General features: G+C 46.2%; 1 protein-coding gene across 1 annotated transcript in view; it reads left to right on the forward strand.

The window, feature by feature from the left end:
- The window catches only part of ATP8B3 (ATPase phospholipid transporting 8B3), an 807,548-nt gene that overhangs the window by 597,549 nt on the left and 189,963 nt on the right, over nucleotides 1-20,036 (forward strand). The window lies entirely within an intron of this gene.

Here is a 20,036-nt window from a genome sequence, read left to right on the forward strand (position 1 = left end):
CTCAGACTTCTCGGTACAAGGAAAATATCGGACTTGTGCACAGTCTCATAGAATATTATGGGTGCAGGTCAGAGGCGTAGCTAGGGTTTTGGTTCGGGGGGTGAAATGTCTGAGTGGACCCCTAACCAGGTAACGTTGATTACAACTGGGTCAGGCACCCTAATAGTGGATGTAGGAGAACCTCAGCAGATGGCAGTGCTGTTGCTGAAAATAATCTCTATAAATGAGCAACATGCATATTACCGCCATATGACCGTGGTAGATACCAATCCTACAGAACATATAAGAGATTACTGTACAGTTATAGATGGTGACTTAGGCTGGTTTCACATTTGCGTATCTGTGAGCAGCATCTGATGCGCATAGATCCGCACGCGTCACGAGTACATATCTTTAACATGTTGTACGCAGGAACATGCGTTTGCATGCGTTCGCTTGCGGATGCATACGCATGCGTCGTTTCGCGGTGTGCGGCGAACGCAACGTGTTGCATTTTTTGAGGTAAAAACAATGCATTACAGTCTATGGGAACGCATTGGTGCGCAAGGACCTGCATACGCACGCGTTCAGAATGAGCAGTTCCAGGAAGTGTTAAATTAAACATTGTTTTTATTTTTGCTAATAATTTTTTTTTTCCACAATCCCCATCTCCTTGCGTTTTCTTTATATCTTTATTTAAACATGTGTATTGTTGAGTGAAGTATTAACGGATGTTACCGTCAAGGTGTTTAGTATTAAAGTTACAGTGAAGGTGTTAGTATTAAAGTCAGCAAATATTACAGGTACATTTTACTTATTAGCGGCTTAAATGATTTTGCCTTGCCATGCCATATGTCCAATATCAGAAACAAAGTAGGCAGCAAATGTATCCCTCATATGGGCAACTTTCACTGTAGTCTTCAAAGGGTGATCTTGTTAATCCTGCAATGTGGTATGAACAGGTTCGCCAAGTTCTAATTGTCGCGCTTTCAACAGGATGTAATCTCAAAAAAATTGTGGAGGGCACCACTGTATGGGATCACCAATTACATGCTATAGACCAACATCATAAACCAGAAAAGAGGCATGTAAATAAAAGGGATCACCAATAAAGTATAATGAAATGCAAGATAATAAACTTTTTATTAATAATCCAAAACAAACAACATGCAGTGCAAATATAAAATCAATTAAAACCGCACAAATGCGTTCATTTTACATACCCAAAAAAAAGGGGGTAATAACCTCTGCACAAACCCTTCATAATTCTATGTATTACAAATGTACTTACAATACACCTGGTATAGGTATATACAATCTATCAACAAATGATGAAAAAACCATACACTCCACCTTCCACCTAATATAATAGTGGATGCAAACTACCTGGTAAGTCTGGCACAAATCCTGGTTGTCAAATTGCCCCTAGCAAATAAAAAATACTCAATCCCAAATGAAGACAAAAGGGGTTGATAAAGGTATAATGCTGCTGATGCAATATGAACAGGCCAATGATCAAGGGTCCCAATCGCAAATGGCCCCCTCTATACAACCTGTTAAGAGCAAAATAATGCTGGCAGGTAAAACCCTGGTCCAGTAACCAGTGAAGGTAGGAGTGATGAGGCAGAGGCAGAAGAAACGCCCAACGCGTTACGCCAGACCAACTGGCTTCATCAGGAGCAGTGTCATGTTGTGAGTGGATGGTATATAAATACCCATAATCATCAACTTACAGCCAGGGAACAGGTGTGAGACCATAGGCTTAAGGGTGGACCCAGACACAGTGCAGTGCTCGCAAACCGGAAAAGAAGTGTCCGGTTTTGCACAGCCGCAGTAGACCGGGATGAGGTAATCATAATGGTGTACCAAGATGGCGTCGAGAGAACTCTATTGCGCATGCCCGTTATAGCGCAACTTCCGGGAACACACCGGAAGTAGAATATCCGGTGTTGCGCAGCCGTAATGGGCCAAGATGAAGCGTACAAGGTATACAAAGATGGCATCTGGCGAGCTCCAAGGCGCATGCTCAGATCAAAAGGGCACTGATGTGAGGGTAAAGGTCATAGACCGTCACCCGCATCCTATCAGAGACCGGAAGCCGTGACAATATAGAGACAAGGTCACTCTTAAATAAAGACAATATAGGAATCCCAGTGTTAAGATGAATGCGCTAAGGGGGCTTTTAGCCATAGGCCACAGTTCCGTTCAGGTACTAATTAATACAGTGGCCCGCCAGGTATGTGGCAAAATGCCATGCAGAGAGAGGGAGGGGGGGAGGGGGGAAATTGAGATAACAGCAAGCTATATCATTATGATGAAATCACATGTATACCCTGCAGTGAAATAAATAGAGCAAGTAGCCTAAAATGTGCAAAATAGTAGACAACTTCATGGTCTCGTCACTTGCCAAATGGAAAAAAAACAAAAAAAACAAATCTCATAAATTTGACAGACTAACAGGCCCATGCTTTCTTTTTTTATTTTATTAAAAAACCATGTTTTTTAAGCAGATCGAATACAATTCATCTGCAAGGTTGAAATGACGAGAGGATATTAACAAATGCTCCTTAAATTTTATTCAAATTTTGCCCCTGTAGCTTATTACAAACAAATGGTACAGCAGTAAATATACACATACACTGGATATCAAAAAACGAGGGAATAATTCAAAAACGGTGTATACCGATATAATAAATAACTATCCCCCATGAAGAAGCACAAAGGCCGGCAAACATTAGAGAAAGCAGATAGGTCCATCAAAGATCTAAAGCGAATTTGATTGTAGTGACCAGTTCTCAGTCTGTGAGCACGTAGGTTGGATACTGGGCAATGAAGATGTCAATGTCCAGTTGAACCGTAAAGGAGGAGGAGACTAAGAAATCTGTTGGAACAGACAGGATGTAATTGTGCAGAACACCACACGCTTTCAGAACCTCATCAATTGTCTCAGTTTTTAGATTGATGAGTGTTTGTTCCCAAATTGCGCTATTTAGATGCCAGCAAACCAAAGGCACACTCCACAGTTCTTCGTGCCCTTGTCAGTCGGTAGTTGTAAATCTGTGTGGTGTGATTCAAGTCCCAACTTGAGTACAGTTTTATGAGGTTGGCACACATTTGACTCGCCTCATCCCCAACCACAACAAAAGGCATTGGTGGTCTTTCAGTGTTCAGAAGAGGTCGTGGCTGTGGAAAATTGAAATTATTCTCATACAAACGTTGGCCCATGTCAGAGTTTTTGAAAGTCTGTGAGTCATTTCCTCGTCCAAGTGAGCCTACGTTCACAGCGACAAATAGACAGTCAGCATCTGCAATCACCATGAGAACAATAGAAAAATATTTTTTGTAATTGAAATACTCAGATACACTTCCAGCAGGTTTCCTAATCCGAATGTTTGCCGTCCACAGCCCCCAAACAGTTAGAAAAATTACAAATGTCATGGAATTTTGCAGCATTTTCCAGCCAGAGTTCAGTTGTGGGTTAGGGGAGGAATTCCTCATGCAGAATGTCACATAAAGCATGGCAGGTGTCTCCAACAATCCCAGAAAGGGTGGACGCTCCAATGAGGAATTGAAAATGTAGAGATGATAAGGTCTCTCCGGTAGCCAGGAATCTGCGGAACAGAAGATGGGGAAAAAAATAATTACATGGCTTTTCTAACTATAATATTAATGACAGGTGTTTCTTTTTCAAAATTACGTACCTTAGAGTCATCAACAGACGTTACTCAGCAGGAATTGCTTGACATAGCTGTGTGTCCTGCCAGGTGATAGATCCTCGGACACGTTGCAGCAAGTCATCGAAGCTCTGTTCCGACATCCTCGTGTAGTCGAAAAACTTCTGAGGGTTTGCATGCAGCTCGGTGTACAATAAGTGGTAGGCTCCACGGCTCTCTCAGACTTCAACGATGGGGTGTTGCCAATAGCGATGATGACGTCTTCTCCATCTTTCTCTTCTTCTTTCTTCTTCACAAGCCACAGCAAAGGCAACAGCCAATTTCAAATCCAAATCCAGATTACGATAGAAGCTCTCTATGCCAAGATCCATCTTGCAGCTGGATACAGCAGCAAAAGTTGAGGATTTCATCTGTACAAGGGTCTATATACAGAATTTCCATGAGACACGCCCATTGGACGTGGCTTGTTTCAAGGAAATACTCCTGGAAAAGCATTGTCCTATCGAACGCATGCGCATAAATAATGCAAATGCATGCAAACGCCGCTTTTTTGGTGTCATGCATTAGCTGATGCGGATAAAAAAATGATGCGTTAGCATGCGTTTTGGCATGCGTTTGCGCATGCAGATGATACACTGAGCACATATTCGCAAATGTGAACTTAGCCTTACAGAGGATGTTCTTTCTGATGGAAGCGTTCACTTTTCCCATCTTTTCTATCTGGCTCAGACCGACATGACAACTTCTTCCAGCCACGACTCAGCTGCAGAGATTACAACAATATCACATTTGACTTCACATTTCCAGCCTCGTCACCATCTATCCCCAACCTGGACAAACTCTTTATCCTGCTGATGCTCTAATGCTGAGCCGTTGCTGCTCTATGTGTCCCTATTACTTGACCTGCTGTGTTGTACTGTGTGCCCTCTAGATGGTACAAGAAACCTCTAGAATACAGTAATGTTGTGTGCAAGTGCCCAAGAAAACGGTGCCCAGATTTTGCCCCCTAGAAAATAATAATGCCCTGTGTGCCCCTTTGACAGTCACAGTAACCTGAGTTCCCCTATAACAATAAGTGCCCACTTTACATTTAATAATGTCCCAAGTCTCCCCCTTACAGCTCCCCTATACACAGTATAATGACCCCTCGCTGTAAAGTACCACCCAAACAGTATACTGACCACTTAGTAGCTCCCAAACTGTTTAATGACTCCAATACTGTATGATGGCCCCTTCACTGTAATCTCTACACTGTATGATGGCTCCCTAGATAGCCTCCATATAGTATAATGCACAGGATAGTTCTGACTATAGTATAACACACTCCCTATAGGCCTCCATATATTATAATGAATTCCTCATAGGCCTTTTTAATATAATGCATTCCCCATGGGCAGTCTCTATATTGTATATTGCACCTCATAGTCAGACTCTATATTGTATAATGCACCCCTCATAAGGAGACTCTATATAGTATAATGCACTCCCCATAGGCACTCTCTATTCTATATAGATCCTGCCTATGGAGGTGCATTATACTATATAGAATGTGCCTATATGGGGTGCATTATACAGTATAGAGTCTGCCCATGGGGGGTGCATATATAATGCACCCCCCATAGGCAGACTATAATATAATGCACCCCCATAGGCAGACTCTATATTGTATAATGCACTCCCCATAGGCAGACTCTATATAGTATAATGTGCTCCCCATAGGCAGACTCTATACAATATAATGCACCCCCATAGGCAGACTATATTGTATAATGCACTCCCCATAGGCAGACTCTAAATTGTGTAATGGACCAAATAGGCAGACTCAATAGTATAATGCATTCCATAGACAGACTCTATAGTATACTGTACTCCCCATAGGCAGGCTCTATAGTATAATGCAACCCTCCATAGGCAGACTTTATTAGTATAGTGCACTCTCCATAGGCAGACACTATAGTATAATGCATCCCCCTCCATAGGCAGACTCTATAGTATACTGCACTCCCCATAGGCAAACACTATAGTATAATGCATCTCCCCATAGGCAGACTATAGTATAAAGCACCTCTCCATAGGCAGACTCTATAGTATAATGCAGATTCTATAGTATACTGCATGCCACATAGGCAGACTCTGTAGTATAATGCACCACCCATAGGCAGACCCTATAGTATACTATAGAATAGTCATCACAAGACCCCTGCTCACATCAGCGATGCTGGAGCCATTACTACTGTACATAGGGGGACTCAGTTAAATATTAAGTGGGCATTTAAGAAGCACTATTATTTATAGAGGCACCAGTAGGGTAACTATTGGGTGGCAGACGGTGCTGAGCCGGCTGTCAGTGTTGTGGTGAGGTTACATCTGCCACTTTCTATGCACAGAGTGGTAACTGAAACCATGCCAGCACAACCACTATGACTGGACGAGCAAGGCTGCCCGGAGGAATTAAGTTAATTTCCTCCCGGCAGAGGGGTCTCAGTGCAGACGCCGCATGGTGTCAGAACGCTATTAACTATTATACTGTGTATTGGAGGAGCAGTGGGGACATCATTATATGTATAGGGGAACCCTGGGGGACATCATACTGTGTATGAGGGAGCTGTGGGATCATCATATGGTGTATAGGGGAGCTGTGGGATCATCATACTGTGTATAGGGGAGCTGTGGGATCATCATTCTGTGTATAGGGGAGCTGTACATGGGGAACTTAGGGGATATAATTAAATATTAAGTGGGCACTTAAGCATTATTGTTATAGGGGCACTCAGTATTGTGACCAACGAAGTTGCACATGGAGTATTATTACTTTCTAGGGACAAAATGTGGAGGGCACATGCACAGGAAATTAATATTTTCTTGCAGGCAATTTTACCCTCTAGAGAGCACAAAGAAGGCATTATTACAATGTAAGGGGCACAGTGGTGGCATTACTATGTGGGGCACTAAGAGGAGCTCTGTTTTTGTACCACACAGCAGGTGCAGTAATAGGGACACATACGGCAGCAGTGGCTCGGTATTGGGGTATCGGCAGGATGAGGAGTTTGTGCAGGTTGGGAATACATTTGCACATAGAAGCACAAGAAGCAATGGGATGAAACTAAAAGGTGAGAAGATACAGATTAGATATTACAAAAAACTTTTTGGGAGTGAGGGTGATCAATGAGTGGAACAGCCTGCCACGAGAGGCGGTGAGTTCTCCTTCAATGAAGGTCTTCAAACAGAGGCTGGACAGACATCTGTCTGAGATCGTTTAGTGACTCCTGCATTGAGCAGGGGGTTGGACATGAGCTGAGTCCTGGCTGGAAGAGTTGTCATGTTTGTCTGAGCCAGATGGAAAAAATGAACAATTCCATCAGAAAGAACGTCATCTGTAATTCACTATCTGTAACTGTACTGTAATATCTTATATGTTCTGTAGGACTGGTATCTACCACTCTGTGTCACCATATGGCGATAATATCAGTGCTGTTCTTTGTATAGAGATTTATTTTCAGTAACAGTGTGGTCATCTCCTGATGTTCCCGTATACCACCATAGCTATAATCATGATTACTTAATTAGGGGCCACATGGAGACACAGATAGAAAAGGCCCCTGTGCAAGAACTATGTATGAGCCCTTTGCAGCCCAAGAGCTCCTAAAAATGCCAAATTGCACCTTCTTTGGAGATAGATATGGGCCCCCTTACCTTGTGCGCCCATGTGCGGTTGCACCAATGATATGTCCTCCTGTTAGGGGCCCACTGAGATGTTTCGCCCCTCCTGAGCTGAACCTCTAGCTATGCCTTTGCTCCTCGTGGTTTCTGGCACAGGGCTTTTCTATCAGGGAAGTCCTTACAGAGGATCACCTAATGTGTCTAGCACACAAGGTCAGTCCCCCTGCAAATCTTCTAGGACACTGTTTCTGCTTGATTTCAGCTGGCTAACAGATGGGAGTCTCTCCTCATTAATGGCATGTCTTCCACTTCCTGCACTAATTTTTCAAAGGGCTCATGTTTTTTTCTTACATTACCCCCACGTTTTTGCTCGTCAGTCCTCAAGCGCATGGAATTCTTTTGCCTTCGAAGTTTACCCACAGGTAGACCGAGTTCAGCCAACAGTGTTGTGCACTCCTGGGTCTTCTGCTGAGCATACCAGTTAGTCCTTCAGAGTTCTTCCTGCAGAGGTGCATCTGTGGTACTTGGAGACTCAGGCACTGGAGGTGGTAAGTTGACGGAGTTTGCTTTCTGCCCCACTTGAGAGTGGCAACGGCATCTCCGCTGAACACATTGGCCCTGCAATCCATTCTTCCTTTTCCTCTAAGACTGCTCTGTGTGTCTCCTCAGCCACTTCTGTTGGGGGCCCTGCCCCGGTATGGCCTTCTACTTCAGAAAAGCTGGGTCATAGGATATTCCAGTGCAACACCCGAGGTGTCATGGTGTCATCTCCCTCAGGTCTAACCTCGTAGACTGAGTTATTCGGGTGAATCTTCCTCACCACTCGGTATGGTACCGCCTCCCAATGATGATTCAGCTTGTTCCCGGGTTGTTTGGCCCACACCAACACATGGTCCCCTGGCAGAAGATGTCCACCTGATATCAAGAATCGACTTGAATGTTCCACTTCCCAAGATTTCTGCTCAACAAGCTTCCATACCGTCTAAAGTCGGTGTCTGTGTTCTCGGATCCAGGCACTTGGACTGTTGACTGGACAGGAATCTTCTGCCTCCAGCTCCAGTTCAGTAATCTCTAGGCCGGTTTGGCCAAACAGCAGCATGTAAAGGGTGTAACCGGTAGTCGCATGGATTTGACTATTGTAAACCCACACCAACTTAGACACGAATTCAGGCCATTTCATCTTCTTGTCCTCCTCCAAGGTCCGCGACATTTGCAGCAGGGTATGGTTGAAGCTCTCACAGGCCCCGTTCCCATGTAGATGATATGGCGTGGTTCGGGATTTGTCAACTCCTTAGATACGATACAGTTCATCCATCACTCGCCCTTGGAAGCAGGCCCCTTGGTCGGAGTGACTTAACTTCGGGCATCTATATTTGCGAATGAAGTCCTCACAGTCCTCTGGCTGCAGCTTCACTGTGATCCCGGGTGGGAGTCACCATCGCGAACTTGGTGAAGTGATCAGTCATCACCAAGCAATACCTGTAGCCATTATATGAATTACTGATCATTATATAGTTGATCATCAGGACCTCCAAAATTACAGTGGTTCAGATAGCCTGAATAGGAGCCCTCTGTTCCAGGGTTTATTCAACTCACACTGGCGACATCTTTGTCAAACTCCCTCGACCTTATGCCGAAGTTGAAGCCAGTACACTAGTCATTGCAGCCACCGAAAAGGTCTTCTCTTCACCAAAGTGGGCACCCCTCTCATGAGCTTCTTTAGCTAGCTGCACTATCAGCGCTTCTAGACCAACTTCTTGCCTGGTAACATCAAACTGTCAAGGGAGTTGAATCCTTTGGCACAGCAGGCCATCTTTCAGGAACAGCCTTTCCCACTTGCCTAAGATCTGCAGGGTACTTGGGGGCGAAGCAGCCCTAGCTTCCTCATCAGGCCTTTACCCCAGAGCGACCCACTTCCTCAGCCTCGCCAGCTCCGGATTGGACTGTTGCAGGTCTATCTACTCGTCACTTGATCGGCCAAGAATCTGGGTGGGTCTGGGCTTTTCTCTAGATTTCTGAGCGGTTACTACAGCTGTGGCAAACTGCCTAAAATCCGGGATCTCAATACCCTCAAGCTCTTCATCTACGTCTGTCTGTGGTCTGACTTGGGTGACTCGGAACAAGGTGTCTGCATGCGTATTCTGGGACTTAGACCAATAGGAGAAATTGTACTGGTTTTTAGACATCCTTGCGATCCACTAGTTCTAGTACTCCCAGCTTTGCATTTTCTATTATTATCTGTCCACACATGTATTTCTGACCCCGACAAGTACTCTGCAGATTTCGCAGCCATGACCTATACCAGCGTCAGCAACACTAGCTTGAACGAACTGTAATTGTCTAGATTCTTCTCCGTGTCTCACAGTGACCTACTGACATATGCGATCACCCACTCTTCCTTCTTGTACCTGAGCCAATACTGCTCCCAGTCCGTATAGGTTTCCTTCGGTGTACAGCATGAAGGGCTGCGAGAAGTCAGCATAGGCCAAGATTGGATCACCCATCAATGCCATGTTCAATGCCTGAAATGCTTCCTCTTGCCATGGGCCCCATTGAATAGGTTGACATTTGTCACCTGAGCCGTGCCCCGCAACAACTCATTTGAGTGTTATAGCAATCTTGGCAAAATCCCTTATGAACCTGCGGTAGCAACCGGCTAGCCCTAAGAATGCTGTCAGTTGTTTTTCTCAGGTTGGTGGCCGTGGGCCACTTCAGTAGTGCAGCCAAATTCTATGCGGTGCGGCAAACTCCCATACTAGACATGATGTGTGCCATGTATTCAATTTCCCGCTTGAATAGGTGACACTTCAGGGGCTTAATTTTTAATCCGTGTCTTTGAAGCCACTCTAGCACTTGCTCCAGCCGGTGAAAATACTCTTCAAACGTGTCAGAATAGATGATTATGTCATTCAAATAGATGAAAGTGGCTACGAAGTTTAGGTCCCCAAGCATCTTTCCATCAACTGCTGAAAGGTTCTTGGTGCATTCGTCAGTCCAAAAGGCATCCGGTTGAACTCGAACAGGCCGATAGGGAGGACAAGGGCTGTTTTCTGAAGGTACTTCTCATCCACCGGTACTTGCAGGTAACCACTGGCTAAATCAAGTGAGAAAAATTGGCTTTTCCTAACGCAGATAGGGACTCCACAATTCTGGTCAAGGGATAAGAGTCCCATACTGTACACGCGTTCAGCCTCTGGTAGTCCACGCAGAACCTCAGGGTACTGTCCTTTTTCCAACTAACATGACGGGGGCCACTCAAGGACTCTGGCTCTCGCAGATCATGCCATTGCGCAGCATGTGGGCCAATAGTTCTTTCACCTCCTTGTACATCTAAGGTGGGATTTACCGATCCCTCTCTCGAATGGAAGCAGAGGTTCCTGCAGGGATCTCGTGCTGAATAGCCTGGGTGCACCCAAAGTCATCTTCGTGCTGTGTAAACACCCCCCTTGATATCGCTGTAATAACTGTTTAATCTGCCCAACTTGCATCAAAGAAAACTTTGTGAGTGTCAGGAACTCCGCACTGCACTTGCTCACTGAGCCAGTGCGTGTGTCCTGATTAAGACAACCTGTGCTCAGAGATACCTGTGGAGTGGGCAGCAGCAGAGAAGATGAGTGCTTCAGACCCACAGGACCTGAAGCATGTGATTGCTGGGGGCGTGGCCTAAACTCCCGAGAGCTAGGAGCTGCAGGAAAACTCCTAGAATGGTAACTACGGAACAAAGTTACTAATAGGCATAGACAGGGAAATAAACCAGATCAGGCCGGGGTCAAAGCACGAGATAGCACGACAATTACCAAAGGGCAAGACAGAACGGATAGTCAAGACGTAGCCAAGAAGTCAGAAACCAGAGAAGCAGATATACAGTACAGAATCAACAGGCAAACTCACAACGGGGGACAGAACCGGATCAGAACCATATAAGCAAGCTATAAGACAACGAACAGGCACACAGGGGTCACAACACTCGGCCAAAGGCAAAAGTATAACTGACAGGGATTGGAGTATCTCAGGGCAATAAAAAGCTCTGCCTGAACCAAAGAGAGGCCACAACAATTAACCCCAGGTGTGCAGGTCAAAGCCTGCACTGAGCTCAAGACATTAACCCCTGACGTGCAGGTCAAAACCTGCACTGGGATCATGACAGTACCCGCCTCTCAACGGGGGGCCTCTGGACCCCCAGGCTTCCCCAGGTACTTGGCATGGAAAGCCCGAACCAGGCGATCTGCATGTACAGAGGGAGCAGGGACCCACGAGCGATCCTCCGGTCCATATCCCTTCCAGTGGACCAGGTACTGCAAAGAGCGGCGCACCCGCCGAGAGTCCACAATATATCCAACCTCGTACTCCAAGTGACCCTCCACCAACACTGGAGGAACAACATACTCGAAGTCCTCCTTGACAGACCCCACGGGTTTCAACAGAGATTTATGGAACACATTGGATATCTTTAAGGAGGTGGGGAGACGCAACCTATATGCCACCGGGTTGACTATCTCCACAATCTCGTACGGACCAATGAACTTTGGTCCCAATTTAGCTGACGGTACTTTCAAGTTGATGTTACGTGTGGAAAGCCAAACCTTCTCCCCCACCTGAAACATGTGTCCCGGGGCCCTCTTTTTGTCAGCAAAATATTTGTACCTCCCCTGGGCCCGAGAGCTATTATGCTGGACTTCGGCCCAGAGGTTTTTTAACTGTTGGACGGACCCCTCTGCCCCTGGACAACCGGAATTCACCCGTGAAAACTCCCCAAAATGAGGATTAAACCCATAATTGATTAGGAAAGGGGACATGTTGGTGGACTGACTCACCCGGTTGTTGAAAGCGAATTCCGCCAACGGTAACGCATCACACCAATCCTCCTGTCTGGTGGAGGTCAGACACCTGAGAATTTGTTCCAGGGATTGATTGGTGCGTTCCGTCTGACCATTACTCTCCGGGTGATATGCTGACGAGAAGGAGAGTGAGATGCCCAATTTCATACAGAATGCCCTCCAAAATTTGGCCACAAACTGCACACCTCTGTTAGACACCACATTCAGGGCTACCCCATGCAATCGGACCACATGCTGCATGAACAACCTTGACAATGTTTCTGCTGAGGGTAGTGCTGCCAAGGGAATGAAATGGGCCTGTTTTGAAAACCTATCCACCACCACCCAGATCACGGTATTGCCCCTGGAAGGTGGAAGACCGGTAATAAAATCCATGGAGAGATGAGTCCATGGCCTATCAGGAACCGGTAAAGGTATGAGTTCCCCAGCCGGCCGGTTATGCGAACTTTTGGAACGGGCACAAACTCCACAAGCAGCAATGAATTTGTTGACATCGGACCCCAGTGAAGGCCACCAAAAAATCCTGGCTACTGCCTCTCTAGTGGCCGTGATACCGGGATGAGTACTCAGCCTAGACTCATGAAACTCCTGCAGAAGTCTAGGCCGCAATAAATCCGGAACAAACAGTTTATCCCCTGGTCTGGTTGTCGGAGCTAGGAACTGAGCCCTCAAAATTTCTTGTTCCAACTCTGATGAGACCCCTGCCACTACCACCCCTGGGGGAAGAATGGAGTACGGCGGCTCGGGGGGAGACACCGGGTCAAAACTTCTGGACAGGGCATCCGCTTTAACATTTTTGGACCTGGTCGAAAAGTAATGGAGAATTGAAAGCGTGAAAAAAGTGACCAACGGGCTTATCTAGGAGTAAGCCTCTTAGCAGATTCAAGGTATGCCAAATTTTTGTGATCCGTGATAACAGTGATAGGGTGAGCCGCCCCTTCCAAAAAGTGCCTCCATTCTTTGAATGCCAGCATGACCGCAAGAAGTTCTCTATTGCCTACATCATAATTTCTCTCGGCGGATGAGAACTTCTTCGAGAAGAAGTCACAGGGTTTGAGATTAGTAAGGGTGGCTGGACCTTGGGACAACACTGCCCCCACCCCTACTTCAGAAGCATCCACCTCCACAATAAATGGTTTGGACGGGTCTGGCTGGACCAACACCGGGGTGGACATGAAACATTTTTTAAGAGCTGAGAAGGACTCCTTAGCGAGTTCCGACCAATTTTTTACATCAGCCCCCTTCTGGGTAAGATCTGTGAGTGGTTTAACCACTTGAGAGAAACCTTTAATGAATCTCCGGTAATCGTTTGCAAATCCCAAGAAACGCTGGAGCCCCTTGAGATCATGAGGCTGAACCCAGTCTGCGATCACCAGCACCTTCTTATTGTCCATACGAAACCCCTCACAAAATACAATCAGCCCCAAAAAAGACAGTTCCTGTACGAAAAATGAACATTTTTCCAATTTAGCAAACAGGTGGTTCTCCCTGAGTCTCTGGAGAACTGTCTGTAGATGTTATAAGTGAGATTGACTGTCCGGGGAATACACCAAAATGTCATCCAAATAGATGACAACAAAACTGCCTATCAGGTCAGAAAACACATTGATAAAGTTCTAGAAAATAGTGGGGGCATTAGTTAACCCAAAGGGCATAACCAGGTTTTCAAAGAGTCCCTCAGATGTGAGGAACGCAGTTTTCCACTCGTCCCCTTCCTGAACCCTTATCAGGTTGTAGGCCCCCAGAGATCTAATTTGGAGAACCATTGGGCCCCAGATAACTGGGATGAGGGGAAGTGGATAAGTGTTCCTAACCGTTATCTTGTTAAGTTCCCGAAAGTCGAGGCAAGGCCGCAAACCACCATCTTTCTTCTTCACAAAGAAGAATCCTGCTGCCACGGGTGACACAGAAGGCCTGATATGCCCTTTGCGGAGACTCTCAGCTATGTACTCCTTCATGGCTTGGCGCTCAGGCCCGGACAAATTGAACAATCGAGCGTTAGGTAACTTGGCTCCGGATACTAAATCAATGGCACAATCGTAGGGTCTATGTAGTGGCAGCGCCTCAGCCTCACTTTCGGAAAATACGTCTTCGAAATCCTTCAGGTACTCCGGAATACCTTCCAGCCCGACACGACACAGATATGGTTTTATCAGAGTTAACAAAAGGCCCCAGGTTACAACACTTATCTTTACATCCCCATTGCGTGATCTCCCCCGACACTCAATCAATGGTAGGATTATGACATTGTAGCCAAGGCATCTCCAGTACCAGTCCTGCAGGCAAGTTATCTAACACAAGACAAGTTAATTTTTCCACATGAGTGAAACCCACTTTCAGAGAAAAGAGTTCAGACCTGAAACAGATACCGTCTCGGGTAAGAGAGGATGAGTTAATTGCCACAAGTTTAACAGGATCCTGAAGCCTGACTGTCCCTATCTTATTAAGAGTTATAATCCGGGCATCAATCAGGTTAACAGCAGAGCCACTCTGAACAGGACCATCACCAAGTTCCAGTTCCACCCGAAGCACAATTTTGCAAGTGAGGAAAAAGGTACCTGAAGGTCTGGGTAGCCTCCTCGTCTACTACCCAGACCTAGTCGTTTCCCGCCACCTTGGAGGATGACGGACAGTAGGGGCAGTCCTCCTTCCAATGTCCAGATTCCCCACAATAGAAGCACAACTGCTTCTCCCGGCGGCGTCTTCTTTCCTTCTCATCACAGGTGACAGCGCTCAGCTCCATAGCCACCGGAGGAGTCCGGGTCTCAACTCCACTGGAGAATAATGATGTTTCAAGTTGCATAACACCTCTTGCCCGCAGTATGCGATCCATGCGAACCGCTTGGGTCATGGCATCCTCCAGGGAGTCAGGTGGAGGATGGAGTGCCAGGGCATCCTTCAGATGTTCACACAGGCCTCTACGGAAGAGCCTCCGAAGGGCGGCATCACTCCAAGAAACCTCAGCTGCCCAATGCCTAAATTCAGAACAGAACCACTCGGCCGAGCGCTTCCCCTGACAGACACTCATCACCTTGTCCTCAGCCAAACGCACTTTATCTGGCTCATCGTTAATAAGCCCTAAGGCCTCAAAAACCGCATCCACAGTCGTTCTCTCTGGGGCAGAAGAGGAAAGAGAAAATGCCCAGGCTTGTGGGGACCCCCTAAGGAGGGACATAACTACCCCCACCCTCTGTTTCTCATCCCCAGAGGAGAGGGGTCTCAAGGAGAAAAAGCGCTTACAGCCCTCTTTAAACACTCTAAATTCATTTTTGTCACCAGCAAACGTATCTGGGAACTTAATCGGGGATTCGGGTGGGACTAAAATGACATCTCTATTCCCCACCTGCTGAAAGCCTGCGGAAAGCACCCCCTGAACCGAGTCCGCAACCTGCCGTTGGGACTGGGCCAGAGCTTGGTGTTCCAAACTTAGCTTCTGCAGCGACTGAGTCAAGCATTTCGCCTGCTCAGATAAGGCATGCATTGGGTCCATGCTGCAGAAGTGAGGAGAGAAAAAAAAAAAGTTCACGGTCAGTTATAATGTCAGGAACACAGCATTGCACTTGCTCACTGAGCCAGTGCGCGTGTCCTGAGTAAGACAACCTGTGCTCAGAGATACCTGTGGAGCGGGCAGCAGCAGAGAAGATGAGTGCTTCAGACCCACAGGACCTGAAGCATGTGACTGCTGGGGGCGTGGCCTAAACTCCCGAGAGCTAGGAGCTGCAGGAAAACTCCTAGAATGGTAACTACGGAACAAAGTTACTAATAGGCATAGACAGGGAAATAAACCAGATCAGGGCGGGGTCAAAGCACGAGATAGCACTACAATTATAAAAAGGGCAAGACAGAACTGATAGTCAAGACATAGCCAAGAAGTCAGAAACCAGATATACAGTACAGAATCAACAGGCAAGCTCACAACGGGGGACAGAACCGGATCAGATCCATATAAGCAAGCTATACGACAACAAATAGGCACAGGCACACATGGGTCAAAACACTCAGCCAAAGGCAAAAGTATAACTGACAGGGATTGGAGTATCTCAGGGCAATAAAAAGCTCTGCCTGAACCAAAGTGAGGCCACAATAATTAACCCCAGGTGTGCAGGTCAAAGCCTGCACTGAGCTCAAGACATTAACCCCTGACATGCAGGTCAAAACCTGCACTGGGATCATGACAGTGAGGTTGGCCTCCATCGGTACCAAGAGGTGATATCCAGCCAGTGGTTTGCTTCGTTTTCCTAACTATCAAGCGACACTGCTAAGGTCCATGGGTTTCCTTCCACAGGTGTCAGTCCTACAGCATCAGCTCTGGGGAGATCTTTGGGCATTATGCAAACTTGGGCCACTTCTTGTTGGGGCATCAACTTAAGTTTATACAGCCCACATGTACTCGTCCCTGTTGTACGATGGCCAGGGTGCGGGCAACCAATAATTCGGAGATCGCATCTTCTCCCTATATAGGCTTAATCTTGATATCCACACCCTCTAGGGATACATGGGCCAGTATTGGCATAGTGAGTATTGTCTGTCCCATCGGCATTGTCACTGTGGCTCTGGGCGGTATCAATACTTTGACAACGGGTAACATCTGAAGTTGGCTGACTCGCACTAGTTACTGGAACACCTTCTTACTGGCCAGGTCCAATTGTTTTTATTAGGGCCTTCTGCTAACAACTGTCCCACTTCTTTTAGCACATTCATGTCCAGGGTTACAATGGGTCCTTCGCCACCGGACCCCTTTGTCAACACTATTCCTTTTTGGCTCAGATCCTTTCTGCACACCCAGACAGACATCCACACTATTCTTGCTACTGGGATAGGCAGTTGATTAGCCGCCACCAGTCAGATGGTGTGTTCTTTTCTGGAGTAAACAACTTCAGGAAAATGACTCTGGAAATACACCTCAGGCACTGTGGTCTCCTGAGACCCCATGTCCATAAAGCAGCGAATGCATTGCCCATTGAATTCAGCCCAGGTAATGGGTCTCTCGGAGACATTATCCTCAGAATTCTCTCTTCTGTCGTCTGTGGCTCAAAACCCCAGGGTATGCTTCCCGACCATGGGGTGCATTAGTTTAACGGGTGCCCCGTGTCCTCCTTTCTCAATTCACACAGTCATCTTAATTACCTACTAAAGGCACAGCATAATGTTTATTTATTATATAATGACCCTCTGGATGTACATTTATTAGAATTTTTGGTACATTTATTAATTTTTTCTTCCCACTTGCACAGAATCTACTTTGAGCTCTCACTGAGCGGATTATCCATCAGCCTCAAGTTTTTCATTTATAAGACAATTCCACCATCTAGTGTTCAAATAATATATTACATTTACCATTCTGTTTTGGTCTTTAAAAGAACTGATAACAATAAACTATATTTTTTACCTGATACTCCCAAGATCTTAAGAACTGGGATCTCAACAAATATTACTTTACTGATATCATGAAAACTCATTTAGAGACCACACAAAACTTGCTTTATTAGTAATAAATAATAATTATAAGCATGTAGAAGTGTCAGTAGGCATGAAACAGCCGTAGCTTGCGGTTGTTTGCCTGTACTCTTCCCCCCCCCCCCCCCCCCAATTTTTATTGCTTGCTATGAGACAATAAAGGAGTTTTTTTTTCACGATGTAGTGAGTGCCGTCATCTTCACTTCTACAATCTGTGACTTGGTTTATTAGTAATAACATGAACTTACTCATTTATACCTCACAATCCAAGATACAAATAAAAAGTGCAAGGAAGCCAAAAAACAGCACAATCTCTACCATCATCACTACGAGAAGATTCTTCATCCTCAGACGACTCCCATCTAAATATGGTAGGGGCTCAGTCAGGGGTTGTAAATGGGAGGGGGTGCAGTCAGGGGTGATATAAGGGGAAGGGGCTCAGTCAGGGGTTATACAGGGAAGTAGGTGCAGTCAGGGGTAATATAGGAGGAAGGGCTAAGTCAGGGGTAATACAGAGGAGAAGGTGCAGTCAGGGGTTATATAGGGGGAAGGAGCTCAGTCAGGGGTAATATAGGGAGAAGAGGCTCAGTCAGGGGTTATACAAGGGATTAGGTGCAGTCAGGGGTAATATAGAGGGAAGGGGCTCAGTCAGGGGTAATACAGGCGAGGAGGTGCAGTCAAGGGTAATATAGGGGAAGGGGCTCAGTCAGGGGTAATACAGTGAGGAGGTGCAGTCAAGGGTAATAGAGGGAGAAGGGGCTCAGTTAGGGGTAATACAGTGAGGAGGTGCTGTCGGGGCAATATAGAGGGAAGGGGCTCAGTCAGGGGTAATATAGGTGGAAGTGGTTCAGTCAGGGGTTATATGTGTTTTATACGTGGAAGGGGGTGAAGTCAGTGGTGATAAGATGAAGGGGCTCAGTTAGCAGTGATACGGGGGAGGTGGTTCAATAAGTTAGGGATGAAAGAATAAATGAGGAAATGTGGCCCTCATTCATTCATAAGTGACTTGGCTCCCTCCCCCTCTATCAACCCAGACTAGACTAAAGTCCCCTCATTTGCACTTAACCGTTAGGCCGGCAGGAGGGCCCTCCATTAGTGATTGCTGCTGTAACAGGGGTCGCCTTCTGCTCCCTACACTATAACTGCAATGATGCGGGGGAGGGGAGCTTGTGCTTTATGAATTAGTATTATTATTTATTTATATAGCAATATTGATTCCATGGTGCTGTACATGAGAAGGGGTTACATACAAATTACAGATATTACTTACAGTAAACAAACTACCAATGACAGACTGGTACAGAGGGGAGAGAGGACCCTGCCCTTGTGGGCTTACATTCTACACGATGGTGGGGAAGGAGACAGTACAGTCATGGCCAAAAGTTTTGAGAATGACACAAATATTATATTTTCACATGATCTGCTGGCCTCTGGTTTTTATGTGTGTTTGTCAGATGTTTTTATCACATACAGAAATATAATTGCAATCATATTATGAGTAACAAAAGGTTATATTGACAGTTAGAATGAGTTAATGCAGCAAGTCAATATTTGCAGTGTTGACCCTTCCTCTTCAGGACCTCAGCAATTCTCCCTGGCATGCTCTCAATCAACTTCTGGATCAAATCCTGACTGATAGCAGTCCATTCTCGCAAAATCAATGCTTTTATTTTGTCTGAATTTGAAGGTTTTTGTTTGTCCACCCGTCTCTTGATGATTGACCACAAGTTCTCAACGGGATTAAGATCTGGGGAGTTTCCAGGCCATGGTCCCAAAATCTCTATGTTTTGTTCCCTGAGCCATTTAGTTATCACCTTTGCTTTATGGCAAGGTGCTCCATCATGTTGAAAAAGGCATTGTTGATCGCCAAACTGCTCTTGGACGGTTGGGAGAAGTTGCTCTTGGAGGACATTCTGGTACCATTCTTTATTCATGGCTGTGTTTTTAGGCAAGACTGAGAGAGCCCATTCCCTTGGCTGAGAAGCAACCCCACACATGAATGGTTTCAGGATGCTTGACAGTTGGCATGAGACAAGACTGGTGGTAGCGCTCACCTGGTCTTCTCCGAATAAGCCGTTTTCCAGATGTCCCAAACAATCGAAAAGGGGATTCATCAGAGAAAATGACTTTACCCCAGTCCTCAGAAGTCCACTCCCTGTACCTCTTGCAGAAGATCAGTCTGTCCATGATGTTTTTCCTGGAGAGAAGTGGCTTCTTTGCTGCCCTCCTTGAGACCAGGCCTTGCTCCAAGAGTCTCCGCCTCACAGCGCATGCAGATGCACTCACACCTGCCTGCTGCCATTCCTGAGCAAGCTCTGCACTGCTGGTAGCCCGATCCCGCAGCTGAAACACTTTTAAGAGACGGTCCTGGCGCTTGCTGGTCTTTCTTGGGCGGCCTGGAGCCTTTTTGGCAACAAGGGAACCTCTC

Source organism: Dendrobates tinctorius, unplaced genomic scaffold (assembly GCF_039654945.1).
Source record: "Dendrobates tinctorius isolate UK_male_01 unplaced genomic scaffold, ASM3965494v1 ptg000011l, whole genome shotgun sequence".
In the NCBI taxonomy this organism is placed as follows: domain Eukaryota; kingdom Metazoa; phylum Chordata; class Amphibia; order Anura; family Dendrobatidae; genus Dendrobates; species Dendrobates tinctorius.